This window comes from Rhinolophus sinicus, chromosome 2, assembly GCF_057876585.1.
Source record: "Rhinolophus sinicus isolate RSI-liver-muscle chromosome 2, RSI-T2T, whole genome shotgun sequence".
NCBI classification, from domain to species: domain Eukaryota; kingdom Metazoa; phylum Chordata; class Mammalia; order Chiroptera; family Rhinolophidae; genus Rhinolophus; species Rhinolophus sinicus.
The window spans coordinates 95,850,510-95,866,524 of NC_142502.1; the positions used below are offsets into that span (position 1 = coordinate 95,850,510).

A 16,015-nucleotide genomic window follows, 5' to 3' on the forward strand; every position below is an offset into this window, starting at 1 on the left:
GTGGGATCTCTCCAACTCCACCCCATTCCATTTTTCTCTTGCTTTTCTGTTCTAACATTCATGCCCCTCAGAGCCTTTCAGGTCTTTGCACTTGTTCCCAGGCCAGAGATATCTCCCCAGTTTTTCACAAGTGCATGTTTCAAGTCTCAGCTCAAATGTCACCTCTTCCAAAGGATGCTCCTTGACTCTGGCTAGCAAAACCACCATTTCCCACAATACACTCTTTCAGATCCACCAGCTTATTCACGTCTAATAATTTTTCTTAATCTGTAATTATCTTGATTATTTGTTTACTTATTTCCTGTTTCCCCACTATACTGTAAATTCCATGAGGGCAGAGATCTTGTCTGATGTGAATTCCACTAAAGACTACTTTCAAAATAAAGAAGCTACTCTTTCCCTCTAAGCAGGTTTATTTTAGATTTCCCTTCCTTTCAAGCTCTATTGGATTTCAGTCAAAAAATATAGTTACTTTGGCATTTGCCATCAAATACAAGGGGAGAAAAAGCACAGGCAGGCAGACTAGAACTCTTACCCGCCCACTGGTCCAGACCGCACATGGACTACACACAGGTATTCAAGTCAGTCCTTATAAAAACTTTCAAAGTGGAAGAGAAATGTGGACATATGCAGATAATCCAATTTGACACGTGCATCAACAAGCAGTTTTCAACCATCCTCCCTAGCAATTACTAAATACCACAGGGATTTGAGAATAAAGGAAAGAAGGCACAAAATAAATCAAGTATGTGGTCTTTGCTCCAGAGAACTGAATGATCCCTCATTAACTTGGTTCTCAGTTTGGTCAGGTAGGCTATTCACCAGCTGCTCTGAATGTTTCTTTCCGACCGTCCATGTCTTTACGCAAACTCTCTTATCAGGTCTCATGTTTAGAATAACTTCCCCATGCTACTTCCTAAAACCCAAAAGATATAATTCAAAATTCAGAAAAGAACCCTTTCTTCCAAGGATTTATCTCTAGGCTTTTATTTCAGGATCTTTTCTACCCTATTCCTAATTTCTTGATCAATCCTGGCTTCAATTCCGTGTTTGTTGCACAGCTGTCTTGACTAAACTAGATGTCCTGACTAGATCTAGAAGTCTGTATATTATTTCACTTCTCAGGAGAATGAGAGGATATACTTTTAAAAATGTACTGAGATTATAAAGTCTTAGGATACCTAAGCCTTCTTTCTGTAAGAAAGTAGTTCCAACATTTTGATACATGACAGGCCACGGGAGAAAAATAAAAAAGAATGACGTGAGCAACGAAGTGCTGAAACTCAGAATGACATGGAGCAAGTCTGGCGTTCCCATTCAAAAGAGAACCAGTATCCCAGGGCACAGTGCTGTATAGTAATACTCCGAATACGTGTCTGTGTCACATTGGAATCACCTGGTAATCTTTGGAATAACACTGACTCCTACATATTCAGGTTTAGAGGGTCCTGGGTCAGCCAGAATTTCAAAATGGGAGGGATTCAGGGGCATCAAGACATTGAAAGTCAGCTTAAAACTGAGATCGCCTAACACATTAGACATTTTGAAAACATCCTAGGGGCCCTCACAAGTAATGGAGAGGTGATGTTGCAAATAGCTATTTAAAAACCTCTTCCCAGCAGATTCTAAGGCTCCAATTTAGAAATCATAGGTGCAGAGCCGAGAACATGGCTTTTGGGATCCAACATCAATTCTACCACTTAAAACTGCAAGACTTTGAACAGTTCATCTATCTGTTAACATTAGTTCCTTCCCTGGTAAAGAGATAATAAAATCAATTATTGCAGGACCAATACAAATAGGAATTAAATAAAGAACCAAACACAGTTCTTGGCATACAGCAGTGTTCAATATATGGTAGGTCTAATTTAAGGGTCTAAAACATCCACTATTGTGTGTGTATGTGTGTTTTAAACACAAGGGCACACTTACTGGTGCCACTGTTACTTTTATTCACTACTAGAAATTAACTATTTTCCATTTCTGTGGACTCAGAGATCAGAGCTTTAGATTTTTTTCGTTCTCCCAATAATCTTTTCAGTGACAAAGTTAAAACCCAAACTTCTTAATATGGAACTACTACAGGACAGATACTTATACAGATGCTTTGAAGGAAACCTTTAACACTAGAAATGAATAAACTTTATTATATGTAACTTACATACCGATCAAGTTGATTATTTAAAAATAGTGATTAGAATACAACTTGAAAAGCATTACTGCCAACTCCCTGCTTGCCCTTTAATCTTGTCTTCAGTACAGAGGAAATGACAATATTTTAGAACAATACTTTGGTAGGAAACGCCCACTTTTTGTAAGATTAAAATTTCCATTCAATACCACTGAAAGCTAGTTCACCTCAGGAAGCAGGGTTGTTCTACTTAGAGATGTTTATTTTCTGGTCTTTAAGATATGCCATGCCTGTGGATAAAACTATTATTTTGACTTAAAAAATTTACATATTAATTTCATTGTTGCCCTAATAAAGTGTGACTGATTACCTAATGAGTTACCCCATGTCCTCGATTCAAACCACATACCTTGATGACTGCTAGCAGACACCTTTGGTGTACCTGTCCAGCTTTGGTGTGACAACAGCCACTCACCCCAGGATGGGCCCTCAGCAAAAGAAGTGACTAATATTCATTTGCTCTCTGCTTTTTAAAACTTTATTGGGATGTACAATTCTATACTACATCATCTGTATATAGCACTGTGTTGACCACCCCAAGTCAAATCTCCTTCCATCACCATATATTTGACCTCCGTTAACCTCTCCTAACTTCCCCTTCCCCTCTTTCCCTCTGGTAACCACTAAACTATTGTCTTTGTCTATGAGTTTTTGTTAGGAGACACTAACTAGTGAGTTGAGGAACTGAGAAGCCTTATACTGAGAAAGACCCAAAACAGAGCAGTTTTTCTTTTTTAGAAAGAGAAAGGGAAAAGTCTTTCAAAGTGAGTGTTTCAAAGCGAGTTTAATTTTTCAGATCAGAGTTCTAAGAAACTTTCAACATACTACCATTGGAAAAGTAGTATGAAAACCAACAGGAAGTTTCAAATCACTGGAACCCATTACCTTTCCACAATTTGACTAGATAAATGTCTCTCCAGGGTTGTTTCAAAATATAACCAAGTAAAACAAACCTAACGTTGGATACTTAAAGAGAACCAAGTTATTGGAAGGCAGGCACACACTGTCCTGGACTTTTCTGCAATTTTGTAACCTGCTTTGACTCTACTCGCAAAATTCATTGGAAGAGGATGAAGGAAAAGCCTCAATGCCCTGCCCGCGGCCAGACCAGGGAAACAAAGCCGTCGGGTTTCAGGCCGTAGGAGAGAAGACGGGAACCCCTCACCCCAACGTTGGCCGCAGGGATGCAGGCTCAGGGTGGGAACCCATCGGCTGCAAGGCCCGACCCCCAGCCCACTCCTTTCTTCACACTTGAGTGGTAAGGAGCAAGATGCCGCGGGCCCCAGCCCCCGTCCCCTCCGAGCCGGCGGTCTTTTGGGTCTGGGGGTCTGGGGAAGGACAAAGCTACGCAGGCCCGGAGCTCGGCAGTGCGGCCCCGGCCCCATGGGCAGCTTTCCGCACCCAGAGCGTGGCTCCCCCCGGCCTCGATCTCACGGCGCCCGGGCCCGCGCGGCACCCGAAGGGCGCCGCCCGCGCCGCCAGGGAAGATGGCGCCCGCGGAGCAACTGCGCCACCAGCCCTGGCGACGAGCCAGGCCCAGCGCCATCTTAGCACCTTCCAGCCGCTCCCCACCCCCCCACCGCAAGATCCCGCATTCGGGGCGGCTCGGGGGGCGCGAACGGCATTGGGCCCGCGCACTGTCGGCCAAAATAAGTGCCACCCGAGTCTGTCTCCTCTTCGGCCCCGCCGGCCGCACGGGCCCCGCAGGAGACGACGCCTGGCTGGGCGGCGGGTCTTCCGCACGCCGGGAGGACTCGTCCCGGCCCGGCCGCGGCTCCCCGGCGGTGCTTCCGAGTCAGGCGGCGAGGAAGGGGCAGTCCCGCCGGCAGGCACGCGCCGAGAACCGGGCCGGGGCGGGCGGGCAGCCGTCCCCGAGCGCTCCCCTCCGCGGCCCGACCCCGCTCTCCTCGCCGCGGCCGCCCGCAGAAGCGGCGGGAAGGAGGGAACCAGGATGAAACAGAAACCCGGTCCCCGCCGCCGCCTCCTTCCCCACCCTGACCCCTCCCCCTCCCGAGACGCGGGGTCCATTTTGCCGAGAAGAAAGAAAATGCGATTCACACCCAAGAGCTTCCAAGAGAGAAAAGAATCGGGGGGGAGGGGGAAACAGAGGGGAGGAGATTGGAAAAGCTGATTTTTCTTCCTCGCCTGCCGTCACTCCTGGCCCTCCCTGCCCCCTGCTCGCGGCCCCGCCGCGCCGTCCTCCCCTCGCCAAGCCCCGCTCCCTCCTTCCCGGCTCCCGGCGGCTCCGGGGGGCGGAAAACACACACTCGCGCACACAACTAATTTTAAATCGGCTCAATCAATGAGTCATTAAAAGGCTTCCCTCCCCTCTCTCCCCACCACCAACCGCCACGCCACCCCCCTTCCCAGGCTCTCCCTCTCCCCGCTCCAGAAATTTGCATCCGCGGAAAAGAAAAAAAAAAAAAGGCGCCGGGGCCCCCACCCCGCCGTGGCGCCCCCGGCCCGGCCCCGCCACCCCCTGCCCGCCCGCGCCCCCGCCCGAGACAGTGAACTTGGTCTTCCCGGGCCCGGGCGGCGCTGGGAAAGGTATAAACACTCGATTCCCCTTTTCTCTGTGTCCATTAAACATCCACCCACCACCACCATCACCCACCCACAAACCCACCCCCCCCAAAAAAAAAACACAGCCTTAGCCAATAGCTCTCTGTGCTGAAACCTAATATCCTGGTTTTGGCAACTCGGTGTTTAATTTGCTCCTCTTTCTTTTCTGTCTGTCTGGAGATAGATCTCCAGCCCCCCCTTTCTCGCTTGTCCCCTCCCCGAAGGAAAAAGGCAGAGGAAGGAGGTTGTGTGTTTTTTTTTTCTCCTTGAAATTTTTATCACAAAATTATAATACACTCAAAGGGAAACTCACCGTCATGAAAAAGCAGTGCCTTGTCAACGGGGTTTCTGCGCCATCGCACCAGGGGCGGCGGCGGCGGCGGCGGCGGCGGGCGCGGGGCGCGGGGCGCGGGCGCGGGAGCTCCCGGCCGAGCGGCGCCGGCCACACGCGCTCCGCTCTCTCTCTTGCTCACCCCCGCGCCGGGCGGCGGGCGCCCGCTCCCCGCGCCCGCCCGGCCTTCATGCTCTGCGCCCGGGCAAACCGCTCTCCTGCTCGTCTACCTCCAAACTTCGGTTCTCGCCTAACAAAAAATGTGGAGATTAGGATTTTAATTTAAAAAAAAAATTTTTTTTTAAATCAAGCTCCAAAGCTGTTAATTCCTGTTTCCTTTGGGGTTCTTTTTAACTTTAGAAATGTATTGGCTTATTCAAGAAACAGGTTTATTTGGCTTTTAAAAAAATTAAGATCTACTACAAGATGCGTGCTATTCTCCACAGGCGCCCTGCACACACACACACACACACACACACACACACACACACACACACAACCAGTTTTAGCTCGAAGTCGGGGGAGGGTGTTAAAAACAAAAATATTTGTTTAGAACTCTAATTAGAACAAGCCCCAGTAAATACTTTTTGCATATGCTTTTTTTAAAAAGAAAAACTAAAGCGTCACTTTTAATTTAGTTAGTATTTCGCAAATAACTGATTCATTCTAACTTTTAAATGTACTAAGCTTTCCTTTGCAACACCCTCTTTCCATTCCAAAATAGTGTGAAACCTCATCTGTGAAGCCTGTATGTCAACATTAAACAGAAAAAAAACAAAAGAAAACAACTTTAGCGGCCAAGATGAAGGTGAGGAACTGAGTAAGTCACTCTCAACACATCCAGTTCCCACTGCCTTCTCTTTACATGTAGATATCCTTTATCGCCACATTTGTGGAACTTTCGTTACATAATCCTCCGTTTTAAAAAGGGAGCTACCCAACCTTTTAAGTGTAATTACCACCCATTTTAAATCTCAAATCTCATTGTGGAGACATCTCCATAAACCATCTAGCACACAGAGTGTTTAAGTAAACGTTAACTATGATAATGTGGATTGGGAGAGGGTGCCTTTGTGATCTAGATTAACTACATTGATTTGTCCCGTAAATGCCCAAGAAAATACAGTGGGGGTTTTGTTGTTGGCTTTTAGTTTAAATAAACAAGGACAGGTAAAAGATGAATTGTACAAGAATGTGATTCAGATTTTAAAAATCCATAGGCAAGCCCCAGAAATGTTCTAAAATTATTTTAAATTAATTTGTAACGCCTATAGCAACGGGATTCTGCTGATAAACAGAATGATCAAAACCATGTCCCCCAGATATTTGATAAATTCTAAGTAAAACGATCCCTGGATTTAAATTATTTACATGAAATTATTATTTGGTTTCTGTATCCCCTTAGCTTCATTAAAGGTAATGGCAGTGCACCTTACTTGCTTATAGAAGGATACTGTAACTGTACTATATTGCACACAAAATAAATATTTCAAGGTAGGCACAAATGTTGTCATATTCAAGATAGAAGATCTTGTAAACAAAACAAACCATATCTTGTTCAAGTAACTGCCACTCTGTTCCTTCACAATACATGCTTTGTATTTAGATATTCCTTAAAAAAACACTTAGTGATTTTGTATCACATAGTATCATGGAGGTGTTTTCTCACTCGTGCTTCACATTCAGCCAAGGCCTTCCTGGAACAGTAGTCTTTGCATAAATTAGCATAGTTTTCTACACTGACAGTTGGACCAACCAGTTTTCTAATTGGCTTGGGAAATTTTTAAACATGTTTTAAAGTGCCTTTGGATTGGTTGGAATTTAATTATATAATACCTATTTTGAAGAATTACATTTCAAAAGAGTCCATGGATGATTGCAATTAGGACCCACCAAGCAAGTTTTACAACTGTTGCTCCACAGCTCCAATGAAATATTAATGTTTTCAGAAAGCTATTCTCCCAAGTTGGTCAAAACCCCAAAGAAACACAAATCTGACTTTAAAAGATCGCCAAACAAAACTGAATTCATATTCCCATAAAGAGTATAGCTACTGCAGCATTTTGAAAGAATACCCAAATATAGGGGGCACTGACATCTATTGAAGCCCCACTAAATGCCAGCTAGATACTTATATACGTTATTGGATGAACCTTCATGAAAACCTGTACAATAAGGCTTAGTTATATTGATTTTGCAGATGAGGTTCCCAACAATTTCAGTAATTTGCCTGAGGTCATCGGCCTAATAAGGACTGGTGGGAGAAACTCAGGTCAGATAGATTCTAACACTTACCCTCTCTTCAAGGCCTGAAAAGGATCTTGCTGTTTCAATATAAACAGGATTCAGTGCTGTTATAGGCAGAGGGGACGACCCTCTGCTTAGTAAAGACCTACTTGGAGAATGTCAGTTGTGTAATTTTAAATTTGGGAGAGTTACAAAATATTGGGACAGCAGTGAGGAGAATTTCAGATTTACGAGGCACCCCCAAAATTGAAATCATTTACCATAACAAAACAAAAACAACTTCTTAATTTTCCCCACATGATGAAAAAGCATTTTAAATAAGGGATATGCCTGTGTATGTCAAATTTAAATTATTTTATATAGAGACAGGATTTTGGTATCTGAATGTAAAATTAGGAAACTTTTTAAGAGAAAGGTTCTTAAAATGGCTTGACTATATGCAAATAACTTGAACTGTATTGCCTATAATTTAATTATGTACAATTAAATGGTCATTCCTATGATTCCCCTCTGTGTAGGTGACCTAGAAAGAAGGGCACCTGGACACAGGAAAAAAAAAAAAGAGGATGTAATTATAGTTGAAATGTTCTAGCATGTGTTTGGGCCTTCCAATTAACAGGCCCAACGTCCACATAACAATTAAAAGTGAAAATGCTTCTGGTTTTTTGTATTCTTCCAAATATTGGCCATTCTCAGAGGGGAATATGCAAATGCTGGAGCTGAGGTGGTGATTTGCATGACCAGATGTGTCCAGGTCACAGAAATACCAAAATACACCAGATAAATTAGTAAACCCTCTATGTAGTGTTTGTGAAATGAAAATGTAAGAATTCTCAATGTGTATAAATAAGGTGCATACCTTTACATGTAGCTTTAGAGGAACTTACATTCTAGGGCTTAAGTGCACTGGCTCTGTATTCAGACTGACCTGGGCTCCAATTCCACCTTTCTCAGACACGAGGTATGTGGCTATGGGCAAGTCTCTTCACCCCTCAGTGCCTCAACTTCCTCATCTATAAAATGGGGATAATTATAGTACTCGTGTCTGAGAGTTATTTTAAGGATTCAGGAACTAATGCATGTAAAATGTTTAGCGTGGCGCCTTGTTTTGGTTGAGTGTCAGGTTGAACCATGTAAAATCTTCCCGTGGAAACTCCCCAGGGGGCAATCTCATATAATTCAACCTCACATATCTCTCTCATGTTCCCTCCTGGATAGGGAGCTCCTCAAGGGATTTCCATTCTCCAAGGGCCTAGCAGAGTACTTTGGACATAGCTCACAATCAATACTTGCATGATAAAAGGAAAACAGCCCTGTCCACGAAATGTGTAAGAATACGAGAAATGAGTGTATCTCAACCTAGAGACCTATATATTAAAGGAGTACAGTAAGTCTTCCCTGAACCACATAAAACCATTACCCAATTGATCACAGGCAATATAGCCTTATGGTTTAAGGTCCCCTACTGCCCCGTATCTGTTAGAGCTTTCTCATTGTCACTTTTTAGCCGTGTGAGCTTAGGCTACTTTTTAAAATTTGCTTACCTCAGTTTCCTCATCTGTAAAATAAAACTAACAATACCTATCGGTGTATCTCAGGTTGATAGGGGGAGAGAGAAATATTAGGTACACAAAACCCTGGCGTTAGTGCCTGGTATATAGTAAATATTCAATAATAGTTGTCATTATTATTGTGGTTAATACTATTATTAGAAGTAATGTGGAATCATTTTCAAAGCAATGGTAAACAAGAAATTTATCTGGAGCGATTACAAATGTTTTCAGTACTCTGCCTACGTTATTATTTTATTTGATACATGAATATAAACACTTCAAATCATCTTTGTAGAGACTAAGGCTATTCTAGTCATGACATATTTCAAGCTGGTTATTTTCCTTGACAGACTTAAAAAAAAAAAAATCTGAACTCCTACAGGCTTTTAGTACAAGGATACGGAGTACACGCAGAACTGTTTTTGGCTCTTTTTTAAAGGCATTCAGCACTCCCACCGGCCTTGCTGTCTTACACATCCAGCCTGTTTCCCCACAGAGTATGTGTGGGGGAGGACAGCCACCAGGTTAGAAGGGTACCACATGCCGCTGGAAGGCATGGCTGGGAGGCGTCACACATCAGCTCCCAGGCCTCGGTGGTTCTCTGCCAGAACTCCTAACTGCTCCCAAACAGAGCATTCCTTTCCACTCCGCCATGCCCAGAGCATGGTGGATTGTAGCGGCAGAAGAGAGGTCTTGTAGGCTGTCGGCTGCTATTATAAAGCACCCTCAGAATTTGGTGAGAAAGTCAGCCTCTAAGGGGTACCACGTACAGGGGCTTGCTCAATAAATGTCAGTGTCCTTTCTGAAAATGAAACTACCAAGAGTAAGACATCTGAAGAAGGAACCACCCCTAAAAGATGACTTGTAAATACAAGTTGATGACAAAGAAATATGTAGGTACTAAGCAGGCACGAAGACATACCTTCAACACTGAAGAAAAACAACTGAGGGAGTATAACCTCCACAAGTATTTTGATCACTAAAGAGCCACATTCTTATTTGAGCACAGGAAAGTTAACCAGGCGTTTTAAGAGTCCGCACGAAATAGCCCTCAGACCATACAATTCTTTCCTAAATCTTCTATTTACTCGTTCCATTTCCCAGGTCCTCCGATACCTTTACAGTTAGTTAACGGTGACACCCTCAGCAAAAGTACCAGGACTCTTTATTTTTATACCCAAAAGGGTTTATACATCTCCCTCACTGTAAATCATACCAGTCAACTAGCAGTTGGGTGTATTTATCAGGCCCTTGTGAGTTAGGTTAACATGAGTCAGGTCTAAGAGAATCAGGAGGTTGTTGAGAAATGGGCAGTCTTGAGGTACAGTTCACATGGGGCATAATGAAAACTCCATGAGTTCTTCCCGCCCCACCAGGGGCACACACCAAAACTCTAGTAGTCGTCTCCCCTTCTAACTCTGATCTCTCTGGTCTGTGTTCATAGACCCACCTCCTAGACAGTTTAGGATTGTCTATGCTTCCTTCTCATTCTCTCATCCTCCTTAAACCATGCAAACCACTTCCAAAACCTCCCTCAAATCAAGCCCCTCTTCTCCACCAACGGCCTTCACCTAAATTCAGGTCCTCCTCTCTTGCTGGCCTCCTAATTTTACTTCCCTCCAACTGATCTTCTATCTAAAGTACCTTTTTAAAACCTAGAGCTGGTTGTGTCACACCTCCGTCAGCACCTCACTGCCGGGGAAGCTTATTAGAAATACGGATTCCCAAGGCCAAACCCATCACCAGAGAAATGGAATTTCTGGGGAGAGCTGAGGCCCCCACATAAGTACTTTCATGTGGTTCATTAGCTCCACCTGCCTCCCCAGCACATCTGCCGCCGCTCTTCTCCTGGTACCTGAGGTCCAATCACGGAGGACATCCCGCCTCGGAAAAAACTCCTGCGGGTTTGGGCATATCCTTTGCCCTCTGCCTGGAATGCCCTTTTTCTCCGGGGCAGATCCACCATTCTCCAAGGCCCAGCTCAAATGCCACTTCCCATGGGAAGCCTTCTCCCGTCCTCTACAACAGTGGCTTTCAAACTGTTGCCTGACACTCACTCCCAAGAAATGGATTTCACATGGCAATACAATAAATAGATAACACACAACAGTTTTGGAAAACACTATCTAAACTTACTATTGAGGATGCAACCTGATATATTTCATTCTGTTCTATCTCATTTTTCAAAATGCTGTTGGCCGCCTTGTAAATGGATTTCATGATCCACTAATGGGGGCGACCCTCATTTGAAAAATACAGCGTCAGGTGAATGACGCCCCTCTCTAGTCACGTGATACATACCTCTTACACACTCTACAGTAATTACCTATTTACGGTCTGTCTTCACCTCCCTCCCTCAAATATGCACACGCCACAACCAAGTCAGCCTATTTTGGGGCAGTTACACAGCCATAGACAAATGCAGAAACGAGAATACTGGAGACGGAATCATTTAAGTGCTCTTTTGCTTGTGTTCTAATTTTTTTCTTTTCTTTTCCGGTTATGGTCCACAGCGTAAGGCTATCAGTTACTCCCAAGAGGCTGGGCCTGGGAATCACACTAGCTTCAACCCTTAACAGCAATTTTTAGAAACACCCATGTATTTCCGTACAATTCAAAACCAAGGTGTCAATTCTTCTTCCCCTCAAAAATAAAAACCACCAACAGGCAAAAACCAACCAGAAAATATCTGTCGGGTTGCTAGCTCGCCCAGAGAGAGCAAATGTGGGCAAACAAATCTCTTACTTAGAAGCGAATATTCAAAAACCTCAAAACCCCCCTTCCGTACCACTTCAGAAAGGAAACCACCTCCCGCAGGGCGGGTACAGCTCTAGAGGCCTTTCTATCTGCGTTGCCTAACGCTCCATTTCTCACTAGGCTGTCCCCATCAACACAAATGAAAAAAAGTAGGAAAAACCCGAAAAGAAGCCACAGCAGCTAAAATGAACCGCGGTAATGAACCGGGGCGGCAAGTTCCGGTGCGAATAGTACCTGTGATGGATGCGCGGGCGACACAGCGGGCCCGCAGGGGGAGGGAGCCTTTTTCTGCAGCACGTGGCTCCCTTGACAGGAAACCTGCCAGCGACACCCCCAACTCTGCACACCGCTCATTTGCAGCATCGTCATTTGTGGGATGCTAATTTGCTCAATGTCCTCGTTAACGTACTTGGAGAGATTCAATGAAAATACACTGTGGGCTTGGGGGAGCTGGCCCTAGGGCAGGCTGGAAGTGGAGGCAAGACAGTCACGGAGTGTGACACAGACGGAAGCAGGCATTTTTGTCCAAGGAGAGAGGGGAAGAGGAAACACTTTAAAGCTAGGTTTTAAAGGATGGGTAAGAGTTCTCCAAATCGTGTGGGGAAAGAGAGGAGAGATATCCAAAAGAGTAACTTTATGGGTGTGTGTGGGGGGTCATTAAATAAAAATGAGGGGGAACTGCAGACAGGTAGGTGGTGAGGGGCTTTGTAGCTCATGGCAGGGAGTCTGGATGATTCTTGAGGCTGCTTTCCACACTGCAGATAACAATGCACTAGGTTGTGAAATTCATGCAACTGTGACCAGCTTTCATAAAAAAATGAAATAGCCCAGAATAGAAAACCTCAGACTGCATGGCAGATAGTGAGAGTGTAAACTCTTGTGAAATTTGTTTCTGTTATAAATGTGTCTATGTATGTACATATTGGTTTGCTATATAAAATGTATTTCTTACTGTGAGAATGATTTAAAAACATTAAAATACCATCTAGGCCAAGGGGACCCAATTGAAGACAGTTAAACATGAGAATACCATGATCAGATTTGAATTTCATGAGGGGAAAGGTGGTGGCCGTGTGAAAGAGGAGTGGACAGAGGTGAGGGCTCAGGGCACCTAGGGTATGCGTTTTTGTTAGGCTTCCCCACACTAGACAGTGAGCTCAAGCACAGAAACCCTGTGTCACATTGCTCTCAATTTCTGGCACCTGGCACATAGTAGACACTAAATAAATGTTGACTCATGGTAACTAATCTGCAAGATGACTCCCAATGGGCCTCACCTCTTGGATTCTCACCTTTGTATGCCCCCCCCCCCCCAACACTGCACCGGGGTTGGTCTGTGTGACCAATGGAATAAGGCAGAAATGACTGCCACTTCTGAAGTTAGCTTATAAAGGACTGTGGCTTCTGTCTTAGGTGCTTTCTCTGGAACATTCACTCTGGGGAAAGCCAGCTGCCATGTCCTAAGGATACTCAGTCTATGGAGAGATGCACGTGAAAAACAGGTCTCCAGCCAATAGTAAAGAACCAAGGCTCTCTGCCTGTCCTGGAATCAGATCATCCCCCAGCCCAGCCTTCAGATGACTGCAGCCCCAGGGGACAGGCTTGATTACCTCATGAGAGACCCTGACGCAGAAACCCAGCTAAACTATTCCTGGGTTCCTGACTCACAGAATGTAATAGATATTTGTTGTTTTAAAGCTGCTAACTTTTGGGGTACTTCGTTATACAGCAGTACACAACTAATACACTGAGCTATCCATGAAGTCTAGAAGAGGTGAACAATAATACCAATGTACTAGTTATACATTGTTTACTACCATGTTGTTTTCTTGAAGAGTCCGTCACATCATACCTTCAGCCTGACTAGATTAAAGAAAGACCCAGCCTAGACCTGTCAGATTCTCCCTGCTGCTATTATATTAGTACTTGAGAAAACGGGTCAGCTGTGGGGAGCAGACTATAAGGCTGGATAGACTAGGGGTCAAGGCCACCATTTTGGAGCAGTTATAACGGGACCATGCAAATGGATGGGAACAGACAGGCCAGCGTGCCAGGGAGAAGAGCTCACTGGGTGTAAAGAGAGAGGACGGGAGGAGAAAGTACCTGATATTCTGAGCCCCATGAGGCCTGGCTGCCTTTCTAGTGCTCAGTTTGGAAGGCTCCCCTTCCTTCTAATTATTCCCCATTTTACTTGCTCTTCTATGAGTGAGTTCCCTTTCTCGCAACCAAAAGATCCTCGAATACACTAATATGCCAGCTAGCTCTGTTCCAGCGCTGGCCAAGGGAGCAGTTCCCCCTGCTGTGGCAGGCCAAGTATCTCTCCAGAGAAGAATAACAACTCACCAGAGACTAAGCTTTCTTATTACTGCTATGCAAAAACTGCTAGGATTGAGTAAAAGGTCCTTGCAGACCATCCAGCTCCTTTTGCCTTAACTCCATTCTCACCGACTAATCCTTTGATTATTAATGTACTTCAATTTAAAAAGTTGTGTTCTGGCCAGCGGACCTAATCATCCCAGTGTTTGGGTAGGTTCATGCCATTTACAAATTCACAGATTGACTTTCGAGTACAAATCATTCTCGAATAACCTCCATTTCATTTCCCCTGCCCTCAGTCAAGCCCTGTCATTTACCCAACGAACCATTGCAATAGTCTTCTGACAGCACTTCCCCTGCTCCAATCCATTCAGTTCAACTTCTCTTCCTAAAACACAGATCCAATGCCCCGTTTCCTGCTTGAAACCCTTGGATGGGTCCCCAGTGCCTTTGGAATAACTGGGGGCTCCAGCCCCATCTTCCACCGACCCAACAGCCCCTTCTGACTACTCTCCACTCTTGCCGCACAGCGTTACTCCGAGGTCCTCAAATATAACTAATTGGTGCCTTCCCAGCTCTGCTCCTTTTCTTCCCATTGCCTGGCATTGCTTGTCCTCTGGTATCTCCCCTGCCTGCCCCTCTCCCCTGTGTCCTTCGTACTTCCACAGAATTTCCTCCTTTCTTTGTAACACACACTGTAATAGGCTTGACTGACAGTTAGTTGTCGCCATGTCTGTCCCTGGATCATGAACCTCAAGGAGACAGGACTATGCTTTGTTCAATTTTATACTTCCCCTCTCCCCAGGGCTGCTACAGCATCTTGCATGGAGAAGGTAAACGGACATTTATTGAGCATTTACTGTATCAGGACACCTGGCTTGTGTTTGAGGTAGCAGACACTCAACAAATGGCCACTGAACCGATGACAGTCAGCTGGGGTGGCACGGACACGTTTTTCCCTGGACCCAATGTCTCCAGGTGCAGAGCTGAGAGAGCAGAGTCACACTCCTGGTGACATCATGGCATAGCGATGAATGAAGGACTCTCAGTCTCTTTTTTTTCTTTTTAAGTAAAAAGTGAGGCATAATTTCTCATATCCTGATAAACTAACATGCCTCTCCCCTTTTCTTCTCTGTCCCGCTTTCTTTAGTTGCAATTGTGACTCACATTACAGAATGCTAGCTTTGGGTCAAGACCAACTGGAGAATGGGATGGAGGTGAAACCCACGCCACTCCGTTACCCAATTTATGTTTCAGAAGGAGGGCACGTGGGTCAACCCACAAGTGACTTTACTGTAGGTCTTTCAAAAGAGTTAGTATCCATATGTAAAGGCAGAAGCAGAATCTGATCCTGATTTGTCCACTATCCCTGTCTCGTCCCCAACTCCTCTCCCTTCCAGGGTTGTGGGAAGGCTTCGGCTCTAGACAAACCCAAGACAGACAATACAGAATCCTAAAAAGCGTAACCACTCGGATAATATCAGGACTTGACACAGTCACTCCTAAAGCAATCGATCAAGAAGTATTGGAATTAACATGCAAAACACATACACACATTGTCTCCTCTTTTTAAACAAATGCGAAGATGTCCACACACTGAATTTCTATCTTCCAGAGGCTATACAATAGGTGAATACTGCCTCAAGTCAACGCTCACCCCCAGGTTCTAAAAACGCAGCAAAGCATATCACACAGACCCGACAGCCTCTAAAGCTACCTGCAGAGAGCTCCAGGAATTGCCAACTTGTAGACCACAGGTACATCCAGAGACTTCAGCTTCCTGGAGAATCACTCCTTTGTCAAGAGCCTATCCTTCCTGGTATATCCTCACACCACAAGGTTCACTTAAACGTCACCTTTCATTTCAGGGTCATCCTTCAGACAGAAACAAGCTTTGGGTCACTGTAAGGGAGTTACGCCTCCTAAGACAAAGAATGGAAAACATGGCATGTCATGTTGAAATGCAGATGGAAGGCAGGGGGTGTAGCTCACTCACGAGCTAAATGACTACCTGTCCCACCCACAGGCCCGGCTGGCCTCCTAGAATGCACTCACTCA

General features: G+C 44.9%; 1 protein-coding gene across 6 annotated transcripts in view; it reads right to left on the minus strand.

The window, feature by feature from the left end:
• The window catches only part of BICRAL (BICRA like chromatin remodeling complex associated protein), a 94,721-nt gene that overhangs the window by 67,091 nt on the left and 11,615 nt on the right, over nucleotides 1-16,015 (minus strand). For 3 of the 6 annotated variants that reach the window (XM_074332946.2, XM_074332947.2, XM_088795719.1), the window contains exon 2: nucleotides 5,067-5,334. The gene's annotated coding sequence lies outside the window, so the exon portion shown is untranslated. Of the gene's footprint in view, nucleotides 1-5,066; nucleotides 5,758-11,875; nucleotides 11,893-15,674; nucleotides 15,853-16,015 lie in introns of those variants that run through there. The other 3 variants (XM_074332945.2, XM_074332948.2, XM_088795718.1) reach the window with 3 other exon arrangements.